Source organism: Zalophus californianus, chromosome 11 (genome assembly GCF_009762305.2).
Source record: "Zalophus californianus isolate mZalCal1 chromosome 11, mZalCal1.pri.v2, whole genome shotgun sequence".
Classification (NCBI taxonomy): Eukaryota; Metazoa; Chordata; class Mammalia; order Carnivora; family Otariidae; genus Zalophus; species Zalophus californianus.
In genome coordinates, this window is record NC_045605.1 from 53,677,962 (window position 1) to 53,690,473 (window position 12,512).

Genomic DNA, 12,512 nt, shown 5'->3' on the forward strand with positions numbered 1-12,512 from the left:
TGGTGGAGTGTTAATTTTTGGATAGATTTCATTTTGGCTGAGAATTTGGGATGCAAACCATTACCCACAATGTGTTTTGCATGTTCGTATCACAGCGATTGCTCCTGGGAAAGAACATGATGTAATGGAAAGGGCATGAGCTTTGGCATTAGGAGACTTGGGCTTGCATGTCTCTAGGCCTCCGTTGCCGCATCTGTACAATGGAAATACCTGCCCAACATCCGACAGGGAGGGAATGGAGATGAAACGTACTTGACAGAGTGCTAGCATCTTCGGATGACCACTTCCAGAAACAATGGCAAGTTTCGTGTAGATGAATTGCCCACCTAATCAAAGCTTACATCTTCAAGTTTCAAAACTTTTTTTTTTCATTTTAACGATTTTGGGTGGAACTTAAATGCTTTCCGTGCCTACCTTCTCAAACCCATTATAAAGACATAATGAAACCTTTCTCTTTATGAGTCAAGATCATTAATAAGGAACAACCGCAATTGCATATTACACTGGAAGGGAGGACACAAGGCTACAGAACCTGCCCAGAAAGGGTTGCAAACTGTCCTTTGATCAGCTCCCATGTGGCAGGGTATCATTTTTACTGCTTCCTCCCTCCACATGGCGCTATGTGTTTCAGTCGTGGCACCCACCATGAGGAGCTCACTTCCCTTCCCCTCATCCAAGGTAGGGCTTCTTGAGGGGTGTGGTCAGAAAAGCAGAAGTTCAGCTCATTCCAGTCCTAGCCAGAATCAAAGGCATGTGTATCTGAGCTCTTTCTCTAGGAGCTATTGTAATGAATGGACTTTGTACCTTCTCTTTTTGCTACTTAGATTTTTTTAAGATTTTTTTTCAAGGTCTTAGCCATGTTCCAAACTACTGAGACTACTGAATATGTGACCAGTAGGTAGGTATGCAGGAGGTGGGGAAGGAGTAGCCTTTTGAGCACCAGAGATGGGCTAGGAATCACATTATTGCATTTAATCCTCATAACAGCTCTGGAAGATGAGTGACAGTATCCGTTCTACAGAAATAGAAACTGAGGCTCAGAGATGCTCCCTGTTACATAGTGAGAACGCGGCAGAACCAGGATCACAACCTACGTCTGTCTGATACCAGAGCTCTGGCTCTGTCAGCTCCGCCCTGCTGCCTCCTGCTGAGTTTGTTAATTCCAAATGAACTTAAATCCTTGAACTGTAAATTTTTCTCAAGCTTAATCAAGCGTCAGTTTCTTATAGTCCTAGAATCCAAAGGCAAAAGATCTGTAATAGATTTTTAAATACAGTTTGCACCAAAAAAAAAAAAAAAAAGTCACATCAACTTATACAAAGTTCACTGGCTAAATTCCTGTCACCAAACAAGGGCCTTGTTAATTACAAAGAAAGACAAAGATCCAGGAAAGCAGCAATTATCTTGATTAACTCATTGAAATGGAAATACACTAAGTAATTCAATTTTCCTCCATTGCCCAATGGAAATCTCTTATACGTTACTTAGCCAATACAGGGGTTTCTTTGTCAGAGCAAGTCGGCACACTCAATTAGTTCCCAAGGTCACTCTTTCAAATCCCAAACTGAATGTTTACATATCACTGCAACCGTTGTTCCCAACCAACCCTGAAATCTAAAACCATTTCCTATACCTCCACCAGAAAGGATCCCATTCCCTGCTCCCTGTCTTCCTCAATGAAATATATAGTCATAGTTGTTTTATGTAGAAGAGAAAGGTAATTATAATCACTTTTTAGAAAATGGCATTTGGAATTCCAAAGAATCCCCTGGGAATGGAAGATAAAAACCCTAAAATTAAAAGAGAAACTTACTTATATTGACATCCTACTGTGTGCCAAGATCTTTCCAATTTCATCTTCACGGCAACCTCAGACCAGAGAAATTACCATCCACAGTTTTTTACAGATGAACAAACTGAGGCGCAGAGAGATTAAGAACCAGTCTAAAATTACACCGTGATACATCACAGGGCCAGAACACAAATCCGTGTTCTTTAATGGACACTGAGGAGGTTCTCCTAAATTCTCTATGACTTCTCTGTATGGTAGGGAGAAAAATAGTACCTGTTTCATAGGGATAGTCTGAGGTTAAAAATGTCAATGAGATAAACCGTGGAAAACGCAATGTCTTACAGCAGTTCGCAAGTGGTAACTGCTGCCGTCATCGTCATCATCCTCCTCCTCGTCATTGCAAGCAATATGAGTGGACGTACCAGTAATTGCAGAAATATTGTTTGGGCATGAGAGGTAGTACCCAGGAGCAACAGCAAGTAAACTCGTCAAAGGAGGAAACAGTTATAATTAGAGTAGGTAGGAATTAGAACTTATGCCAGAGGAACAGAATCAAATGTCAAGTCTGAGGGATCAAGGTAAGAACTAGGACAGGGGTCAGGTCCCTGAGAATATCCAGACTGGGCCGGAAAAAGGCATGCAGAGTGGGTCAAGGAAAAATGTTTCAGCTCAGACTGTGAACAAAGCCAGGGTACCAGATAGCTATTTTCACTGAATGTTAGCCATGTGATTCAGGGGCTGGCTGCCTGGTTTCCAGACCTAGGTTTCAATCAGACAGAAATCAAGCTTACCCTACCCTATTTCATGGCCATTGTGAGGATCAACAAACTAAATAAATACAGAAGGTAAAAAAACTTGCAAACTGTGAAGCTCCCAAGAAGTAAGGATGCAGTATTATCATTATTGTGGTGTTTCTTTTTTCTTTTTCTTTTTCTTTTTTTTTTTTTTAAGGCAGGCTCCACACCCAGCACAGAACCCAACATGGGGCTTGAACTCATTACCCTGAGATCAAGACCTGAGCTGAGATCCAGAGTCGGACGCTTAACCACCTGAGCCACCCAGGAGCCCCATTACTGCGGTGTTTCTTAGCACAGATTTTGACAGATTCTGCCAAAGCGCCATTGCTCTAGTGAATTTTCTCCTGTTAGCTCCATGAGGCAGTTTAGTGGATTCCAATCCAAATGCTCTAATATTAAAAAAAAAAAAAAAAAAAGCCCAGGCTTGTGGGTAACATGGGCTGTTACTGAAACAAGTTTTAAGTTGGCTTTATTGATCCTTTCAACAGATTAAATAATGCATCTAACATAAACATGATACACTGCAGAGCAACTTGACTTAAGAGAGTTCACAGTTCTGGAGAATGAAGCTTACCTTCCTCCCCTCAGTCCACAGGTCTGCTGGCAGAAAACCTCAAAGAACTCTGTAATGCAATCCTCATTTCCAGTGTGTGGCATCATTAATTTCAGACGTGGGCTCCTGGCCAGATGGCATTCAGTGGCTAAGAAAATGGCCTGGTGAGCATGAGGCAGGTTCCAAAATTCGCTTGCTGGGTGGGCATGAGCAGCCAGCTTCCCTGAGTTTCACAGGGGTAAGTGGCTCTGGCATCCCATGGTGCCCTGTGGGTTCTGTGAGAGTTCTGCTCACACTAAATACTGTGAGACCCTACCTAACTGACTTCCGTCTCAAGCTCAGGGCTTGCCACCTCGTAGGTGCTCAGTAAATATCTTATGAGTGAAATGTAAATACAGGGAAGGGAAATAAAGAAGGGAGGAAAAACACGCTGTAGTGAGAAGAGTATCAAATCCCAGCTCCAGCATTATCAGTGCACCCAGCAGGACACAGAATTCAACTCAGATGGTTCAAATAAAGACACTTGGCTTTGGGGTTTTGCTGGAGGATGTAAGAGCTAGAAAGTGCATCATTCCCAAACTTACAGTAGGAATAAGCTACACAAATGGCAGATTCTTGAGTTTTCCTTAAACTCCTTCTCTAAGGTCACAGGGCAGCCACCTAACCAAATCCAAGGGGAGAAACTCCTAAAGAGAAAGACAAATGTGAGCACTAGCTTCCTGGGGGTCAGTGCAGCTGGTCGGAAGGGTTTGGCTAGGGTCACTGGCGAATTTACGAAGGCTAAGTGTGTACTGGCGAGAGAGTAGGAAGCCATTAGACGCTGGAGAAACTGAGTGGGTGAGCCCACATCCTCTTCATAACCTCTCTCCACAGCCCGACCGGGGACTCTCAGAAGAAGAGTAGGGAAAGATGTAAGGAAGCGACTGCTGTGGTAGACTTGGGGGAGGGGCACAAATATCTGCCTGCGGGACCCAGACCGGACTCACCTTATTTCCCATATGGAACAAAAGCCTTAATCTGTGGAGAGAAGGGCAACTAACACTGCCCTTCTCAAGTATTGGTGGAGACCCACTGCCACTGAATGAGGGAAGAGAAAAAAACTGTAGAGGGATATGTAATGGGCCCAGAATTACCGCAGGAAGAGGGGCAGGAGGACTGAAGAGGCCACACTCTGTTTTGTTTGAAGATTTTATTCATTTATTTGACAGAGAGAGGGAACACAAGCAGGGGGAGTGGGAGAGGGAGAAGCAGGCTTCCTACCGAGCAGGGAGCCCGATGTGGGGCTCGATCCCAGGACCCTGGGATCATGACCTGAGCCGAAGGCAGACGCTTAATGACTGAGCCACCCAGGCGCCCCAAGGCCGCACTCATGAGACTCAGGGACACACCGATACATAAGACTGTGGCTTACTCGGAACCACGGAGAACTCTCTAGCTCACCACTCGCTGCGACCGGTTAGCTAAAGAGCCAAACACAACAACGGAAAGCAGAATACTACTGTGAAAGAGATAAAAGAGGGACAAGAGCCTGGAAAGAGACCCGCCCTGAGGCACAGCACAAACAGGGGACCTAAAGCTTAGGATGGAGTCGACACTGAGAAAAAAAAAAAACTCCTCTGACAAACCAGTTGAGTGCCCTAAACACAAGGTTTTGCTAGAGGAACTTAAAGCCTATAATGCACTAAAGTTAGCCAGAGAAACATCAAACCTCAAAGCCAGCCCAGATCCTAACTAAGTTAACTCATACCCCTTCACTAAAGTCCTAGCAGAAGAAAACTCATACCCATTTCCACACATAAAACCTGTTACCTCATTCTCTGGTGTGCTACACAAGATATTCAACTGAACATACAAAAAGGCTAGAAAAAGCAACACACTCCCAAGAGACAAAGGAATCATCAGAACCATACTTAGATATGACACAGATATTGAAACTATCTTTCAGGGGACTTAAAATAACTATAATTATGCTAAAAACTCTAATGGAAAAGGTGAACAATATGAAAGATCAGATGGATAATTTCAGTAGAGAAATGGAAACTATAAGAAAAAATCAAATGGAAATCTAGGAATGAAAACCCGGTACCCCTGAAACAAATAATACATTACATGTTAATAAAAAAAAAAAAATTTTTTTAATGAAAAGAAAACCAGTTACAGAAATGAAGAATGCCTTTGATGGGCTTATCAGTAGACTGACACATCTGAAGAAAGACAATGGGTCAATAGAAACTACCCAAACTGAAATAGAGAAAAAAATAGTGAAAAAAAATACAAAACTTAGGCATCCCAGAGCTAGGAGGCAGTATCATCTGGCCTAATGTGAATGCATAGATCTTCCTTGATTTACAATGGGATTACATCCTGACAAACCTATTGTGAGTTGAAAATATTCCAAGTCAAAAATGCATTTTATACACCTAACCTACCAAACATCCTTAGCCCAGCCTACCTTAAATGTGCTTAGAACACTTACATTAGCCTACGGTTGGACAAAAGCATCTAATACAAAGCCTATTTTATAATAAAGTATTGAATATCTCATGTAATTTATCAAATACTGTACTGAAAGTGAAAAAGAGAATGGGCATATGGGTACAGAATGCTTGTCAATGTATTGGTTGTTTACCCTCTACATTTAGGTGGCTGACTGGGAGCTATAGCTCCCTGCTACCACCCAGCATCCTGAGAGTCTTACCACAGATCGCTAGCCTGGGAGAAGATCAAAATTCAAAGTATGAAAAAATTAAAAGTCCAAAATAGTTTACCCTTTAAAAAAAAAAAGTTCAAAATATGGTTTCTCCTGAGTTCATATCACTTTTGCATCATCATAAAGTCAAAAAATCGTAACTCAAACCATCGTAAGTCAGGCACCACCTATAATTCAAATTCTAAGAGAAGACAAAAAGAACATGGCAGAAGAAATATTTGAAGAAACAATGGTCAAGAATTATCCATAAGTAATGATGGACAACAAATCACAGACCCAATTTCAGAAAACACCAAGGAGAATACACGCACGCACGCACGCATATATATCTTAGGCATATATTCAAAATACAAAAGAAAAAGAGAAAATCTTGAAAGATGAAGGGGGGGCATTTTAGAGGAACAAAGGTAAGAATTACAGTAGACTTCTCATCAGAAACCATGCAAGCTGGAAGATAGAAATGCTGAAAGGGGAAAAAACGGAAAAAAAAAAAAAAAAAAAACCCTGTCAACCCAGAATTCTATACCCAGGAAAAATATCTTTCCCATAAAGAAATGTTATAGAGGTAGAGGCAGGGATAAGGGAACCAATAAAGAATGGTGAGGCACCCAGGCACTAAAAACAGTGAACAACCATGACCATCCCTGAGGCTTAAGGGCAAGGTGGGGCAGGAATAGATAGTTACTGAAGTGCCCGGTGGGAGCCATAACTAGGAAGAAGAAGCTATCTCATAGAAACTATAATCATGGACACATGCAGCCACTATTAGAAATATGGCACCAAAGGAGATAGAGAATAAGGAAAACTTCTCCTCCTGACCTCCAGTCTTTTGCCAGTGCCTACCATTGACTGAATCTAACCAAAAGCAAGCCAGAAGGAGAGCCCCAGTGCTGTGGTCTGTGGGGGTCAGCTCCTGTGGGCCCAGAGAAAAGCAGAGAATGGACCTGAGGGGAGAAAGAATAACCAGCACAGACACTGTCTAGCTCTGTGATGTTGTACACATGAGTGGCACAGCCCGGATTCAGTGGCTGACCTGAATCCTTTCTGCCAGATGCCCTACTTCAAGTACAGCATCAGCAAGAGATAAGACCTACAGTGGTAGGGTGGGCCAGATCTTAGAAATCCTAAAAGCTAGAATTCATTGGCAGGACATAATTCTGTAGGAAATAGGCAGCAGGTATAAGTGTCCGTTGCAGAATCCAAGACGTACCCGGCTCTGGTACAGTTTTGGAGATGACAGTGTAGTAATGGCATCTGTTTTAGGTACCTGAGGCCAAGGGAACTATTCGTGTGCATGAGCTGTGAACCCTATTTATTCACAGAGGATATGGTATCCAATTCCTCTCGTTGACAATGGTGGCATTTGAAACAGTCATAGATGAAATGCAAAAGTCACTTTTTTATTTTCCAACTAAAAAAATCCCAATCAGCAGAAGTTAGTAGCAGAGAGGCAATTTGGCATTTTCCTCACCAGCTGCAACATAGTAAGTGGCTTGAGATGTGAAATATTGAGTGTGAAGAAGAAAGCCTTGCAATGTGTGTGAAGATACCTTTTAGCAATCCTCTTCTGAGAGCCAAGGTCACAGCAACTATATGAATGTTTTATGTGTTTTCTTTCCCCATTCTCCAAAGATGCTCCAGGAAAATGGAGTGAAGAAAAATCCATGGAAAGAAATAATGAAAAGCCAATCATCTGGCCATCTTGATCATGCCCCCCAGATGGAGGGTTGGCATCACTATAAAGTCAGTTGCCGTGGTATCAAAGCAAAGCACCTCGAAGAGAAAACTATTGGTTTTTTGACCCATTTGAGGATTCCAAACAATTTTTTTCTTTAACATGGTGATGAACACAAAGGTTTTTCCCTGAAACTGCATCACTCTTAGGGGAAGCTTGATGAAAGCACACAGACTTTAAGGTCAGACAGACTTTGAATCTATATTCCTCAACGAGCCATGTGATCTTTGGCAAGTTATGTATCCTTTCTGAGCCTCAGCTTCACCAATTGTGAAATGACAGTAATAATGCCCACCTCAAAAGACAGTGATGAGCATGGTGCTTGGTACCTAAAAGGATATGAATATTCGTGAGCTTTCCCTTTCTCACACAGAAAGGGGGAGGTGAAAGGGGTGAAATTCTTAGTTTTTCTCAATCCATATCTTGAAAAAACGGTAATAAAATCTACTGTTTATTTACTTATTTATTCATTCATCTAAGAAATATGTATTGAGATATATCTTTTTTATTCTGGGTACTCTTCTAGGCATGAGAACACAGACAAGGTCTCTATTCTCATGGCGCTTATATTATAGTAGGAAGAGACAGATAACAGATCAATAAACATGTAAATAAGATAATACATATAATGAAGACAAAAAGATAATGTGACCAAGATGGGAGGACCTATCTATTTCAGGGAAGGCCTCACGGAAGTGATAACATTTGAGCTGAAATATGAGTGATGAAAGGAGCTAGCCACACCAGGATTGGAGGGAAGAGCATTCTCAGCAAAAAGAACAGTTAAGTGTGAGCACCCCGAGCCTGGCTTGAGCTTGGTGTGTTTGGAGAACAGAAGCAGATGTAGTGGAACACAGGAAGGATGGAGGGGTCGGGTTCAAAGTGAAATTGGAAAGAGAGGCAGGAAGGAGCAGGTCTTTCGGCCAACATTCATTCACATTACTGAGCATCTACTATATGCCAGGCACTCTTCTAAGTTCTGGGATATACCAGTGACCAAAGGCCCTTCTATCAGGGCATTGACATCCTAGGGAAAGCAGTCTCATGGGGTCCTGCAGGCCCTGGTTAAAAAAAAAAAAAAATTGCATTTCACTTTAAATAGGTTACCTTGTTTGAACTTCACAGTATCTAAGATAGGTGTCACAATCTTCATTTTATAGAGAAGAAAACAGAGGCTCCCAGAGGTTATGGTATACGACCTGCCTAAAATCATATCATTTGTGATGTGATGGGGTTGATGGTCATGGGAAAGCAGAACTGGGCACCCATCCCTCCTAGGGTTGCTGTGCTGGCAAGGGTGGAGCCTGTAGTCAAAGCCCAGAACGTCTGGCTCCGAAGACTTTGCCATATCAACATGTTCCTTCCTCTTGGTTAGAAAGAAAGAAATTTGCCAGTACTTCAAGTCAAGCCAAAACAGACACAAGTAAGCCATTGTCCAGAAGTCACCCGATCAGAGGGCCAGGGCTTGAGGCCGCCACTTGGAATCCAGAGAGTGCTGCGAACTGTCCCACCTCGTTGGGTGGCACCAGGCTTCTTTCTCTCAGCAGGAACAGAAAGGGCTCCACAGAGGGGGCAGGGGTCACAGGTGTCCAGGGCCCACAGGATGGGCAGCCCCAGTTCCTCCCCGCAGAGGAAGAAGCAGCAGTGTTCCAATGGAGTAATCACAGGTATGGATCAGGCCACAGAGAGATCAGGTGGCGTTTCCCAAGCTCTAGAAGGCACTGAAATGAATGAATAAGAGACAAGAAAATTCTATAAATTGGCTGTTCTATTTGATGTTCATTTAATTAAGACATTCAGTCCCTCTAATGGAAAATGTGAGGAGTGGAAATTACTGTTTTTCGGCCATCTCATATAAAATGAAAACCAGATCTTGAAGGCATGAGGCTTTTCATTGTATCTTCTTCAAGCTCAATTTAATTATGTATTACAGGCCACCTTCAATAATAATTACAATTGTCTGCCTGTATGCAAAGGCTCTTTCTGTCTTGGAGACCAAAGCTCTGGGGAGATGCCTACGGAGATTGGTGAAGGATCATTTAGTGAAAGCAGTTGTTTCTGTATTTGTGCATTTAGCAGATATATATCATGTACCTACTGTGTGTCAAGCCTCTGTCAAGTCCTGCAGGAGATAGTGTTTGAATGAATCATGGTCTCCCCTTCCCAACAGAGCAGCAGAGGGGCCTCGCATAGCCAATCATGCATTCCTTTATTTGTTCAAATAGCATTCCCTGCCCATCTTCTCCCTGCCAGTCCCAGGGCTGGGGAAGAAGAGATGAACCGAGAGCCAGTCCTCCAGGGTCCTGTTGCTGGCAGGTGGTAGACTCCAGATTCCCAGCCTGCCTGACTCCACAGTCCTGTCCTGACTCAAACAGGCCCAGGCCCAAGCAGGCAACAGCTTGTACATGAGCTGTTACAATACAGGGGACCCATTCTGTGAGGCAGCTGCGCCAGAGTATCGCTGGGAGAAGGGACAAGAGAGACCAGGGAAGGCTTTACGAGGTGGCATTTGAGCAAGGCCATAGTAAAGTAGGATTGAAGTGACATCTGCCCTCTAATCTGGGATCTCCCTGTCAATTCTTATCGGTAAGACTCTAACACTCCTTTTTAAGTATCTCGCATGGCATAATAAAATCTTTTGTATCTGGTTAGATCAGGAAATTACATAGTCTAAGTAAGTAGTCTCAGTAAAGAGTATGTATGTGGATAACAAGTGTTCAGAGAGCCAGACTAGAACAACATATACCCATCCCATGAAACTGTTGAACTGAAATGGATCTTCCGTTTTCATTCATTCATTAAGATGGCTTGGGATCTGACAGGACTCAGCCTACTCACAGACCACAGATGTATCTAAGATGACCAGAGCAGAGCCAGTTTGGGAGTCTTGATTTGGGGCTCAGAAATTTGGGGTACCCTAGTAACATTTACTGAAAAGGCTTGGAGATTGATGTTGGCAGATGTCCTATAAGTGAGACTCTTCCATAAATGCCAGTAATTTATTTTTTTTTCTTTGGGAGAGAGAGAGAGCGAGCACATGTGAGCCAAGGGGGAGGAAGAGGGAGAGGGAGAGAGGGGAGAGAGAGAATCTTAAGCAGGCTCTACACTGGGCCCAGAGCCTGATGCGGGGCTCCATCTCACGTCCCTGAGATCACGACCTGAGCCGAAATCAAGAGTTGGACATTTAACCAGCTGAGCCACCCGGGCGCTCCATAAATGCCAGTAATTTAGAAGGGCCTGTTCCCCAAGATGGCCTTGTTCATGAGCTCTCTGTATGTGGCATTATTTGGGTGGTCACTTTTCTGATTATGAAAATAATCCATGTTCATTATTTAAAAATCTTGGGAATATAAAATATCATCTGTAATTCTACCTCCCAGAGATAACCACTCTAAACATTTTTGTGAAATCCCTTCCTATTCAAATTTCCAGCCACCATAAGGAGTTGAAAAGACTACCATCTCCCCTAGAGTTAAAGGAAGCAGAGCTCTGAGAGCATCTCCAGAACAGACAGGCTTTAGGGCAAACCTTCCAGATCTTTATCCCAAGACTCACCTTCCTTCCTAGCAGCAGTCTCTCAGAATCACCTCCTCACCCAGCTCTGAGGGGCACCCTGCACCTGTGACCCTCCGGCCCAGGTTTTAAGCCACATCGTCACCCTCCCTGACGCCAGACTGACGATATCTTACAAGAACCTGACTCAGTGCTAAGGAAGAAAGATAAGAAATCATCACAAGAAGCAGGTTTCCAAAGCCCCTAAGGTGCCTATAGGAGACTCGGAAGGATTGATAACAGCCCACACCCTTGCCCCGCCAAGCCCAAGCCCAAGGTATATGGTAGAGATCCCTGTGCTGTTTGTCATGCTGGAAAGGGCTTCCATCCCCCTTCCTCAGACCTCAGCAACAGATTCAACTGATCCCAGAGTTGGTCTTCGGTCAAGGACTGGGGTGAGTCATTCAAAAGACCTTTATTCAGCACCCCATCTGTGGCTGACTGTGCCAGGGTAAAGAGTGCCTCGGTCAGTCCCAGGCACAGGGACAGAAAGAGTTGGCAGAAGGCAGAATCCGTGCAGCACCCACATCTGACCTTGGCAGCCAAGGCCTGCCTGGTCTTACCTCCCAAGTCTCAACCGAAGCTGTAGGAGCTGCAGCGCCAGGGGTGCCAGCGGGAAGCCAGGCACAGCTGAAGGACCACAGGAAGAGCCAGGACAGCGCTAAGCACTCGGGCCTTTCATTTCGCCATCACGAAATCCCTCGGGGCCCAGAAGCGGCTGTACTAAGAGCAAAGCAGGGGGAAATGTCCAGTAGGGAGACCCGGAGGCCATGGGGGAGACCTACAACGGAAGCCAAGTGCCCGCTTGAGCATGAGCAGAAGTCAGAAATACTGACATCTGGATGAAGACCTCTTTTCCCATTCACACACAAGGGCGAAAAGGCTATTAAACCTACCTTTTTACACTCCAGCCTCCCGCAATTATAAATTATAACTGAAGTGTTAACAGCCTATCGCCTGCCACCTCTTGACCACTCCGCCGTGCAGAGTCCACGCAGTGGACACTTGCAAACGGACAGCACGGAAATGCTGGGCGAGGGCAGGGAAACAAGTGGGAGCCTGGAAGCTGATCGATCTGGGTTTGAATTCTGACTCTACCACACTTACCAGTTGTGGGACCTTGAGCAGGTGACTTCGCTTCTCTGAGCCTCCTCCAAAAAGGAGATCATTTATACCTTTTAGACAAGTTGCAAGGAGTAAGGGAAAGAAGGTACGAGAAGCGCTGTGCTGTAGCACCGTGGGTGCTTAGTAATGGTAGGCATTTCTTTTATTATTCTCAGGAATGGAAAAGAGAATTAAGATTCAGTTGTCATGCTTCAGAAAGCCCACACCAGAGCAGAGCTGTGAGTTGTGATGACTGCAGATATGTAACT

At 44.0% G+C, this 12,512-nt stretch overlaps 1 protein-coding gene across 2 annotated transcripts in view; it reads left to right on the top strand.

Moving 5' to 3' along the window:
- The window catches only part of TENM4 (teneurin transmembrane protein 4), a 711,368-nt gene that overhangs the window by 673,555 nt on the left and 25,301 nt on the right, over nt 1–12,512 (top strand). The gene's annotated exons all lie outside the window — the stretch shown is intronic.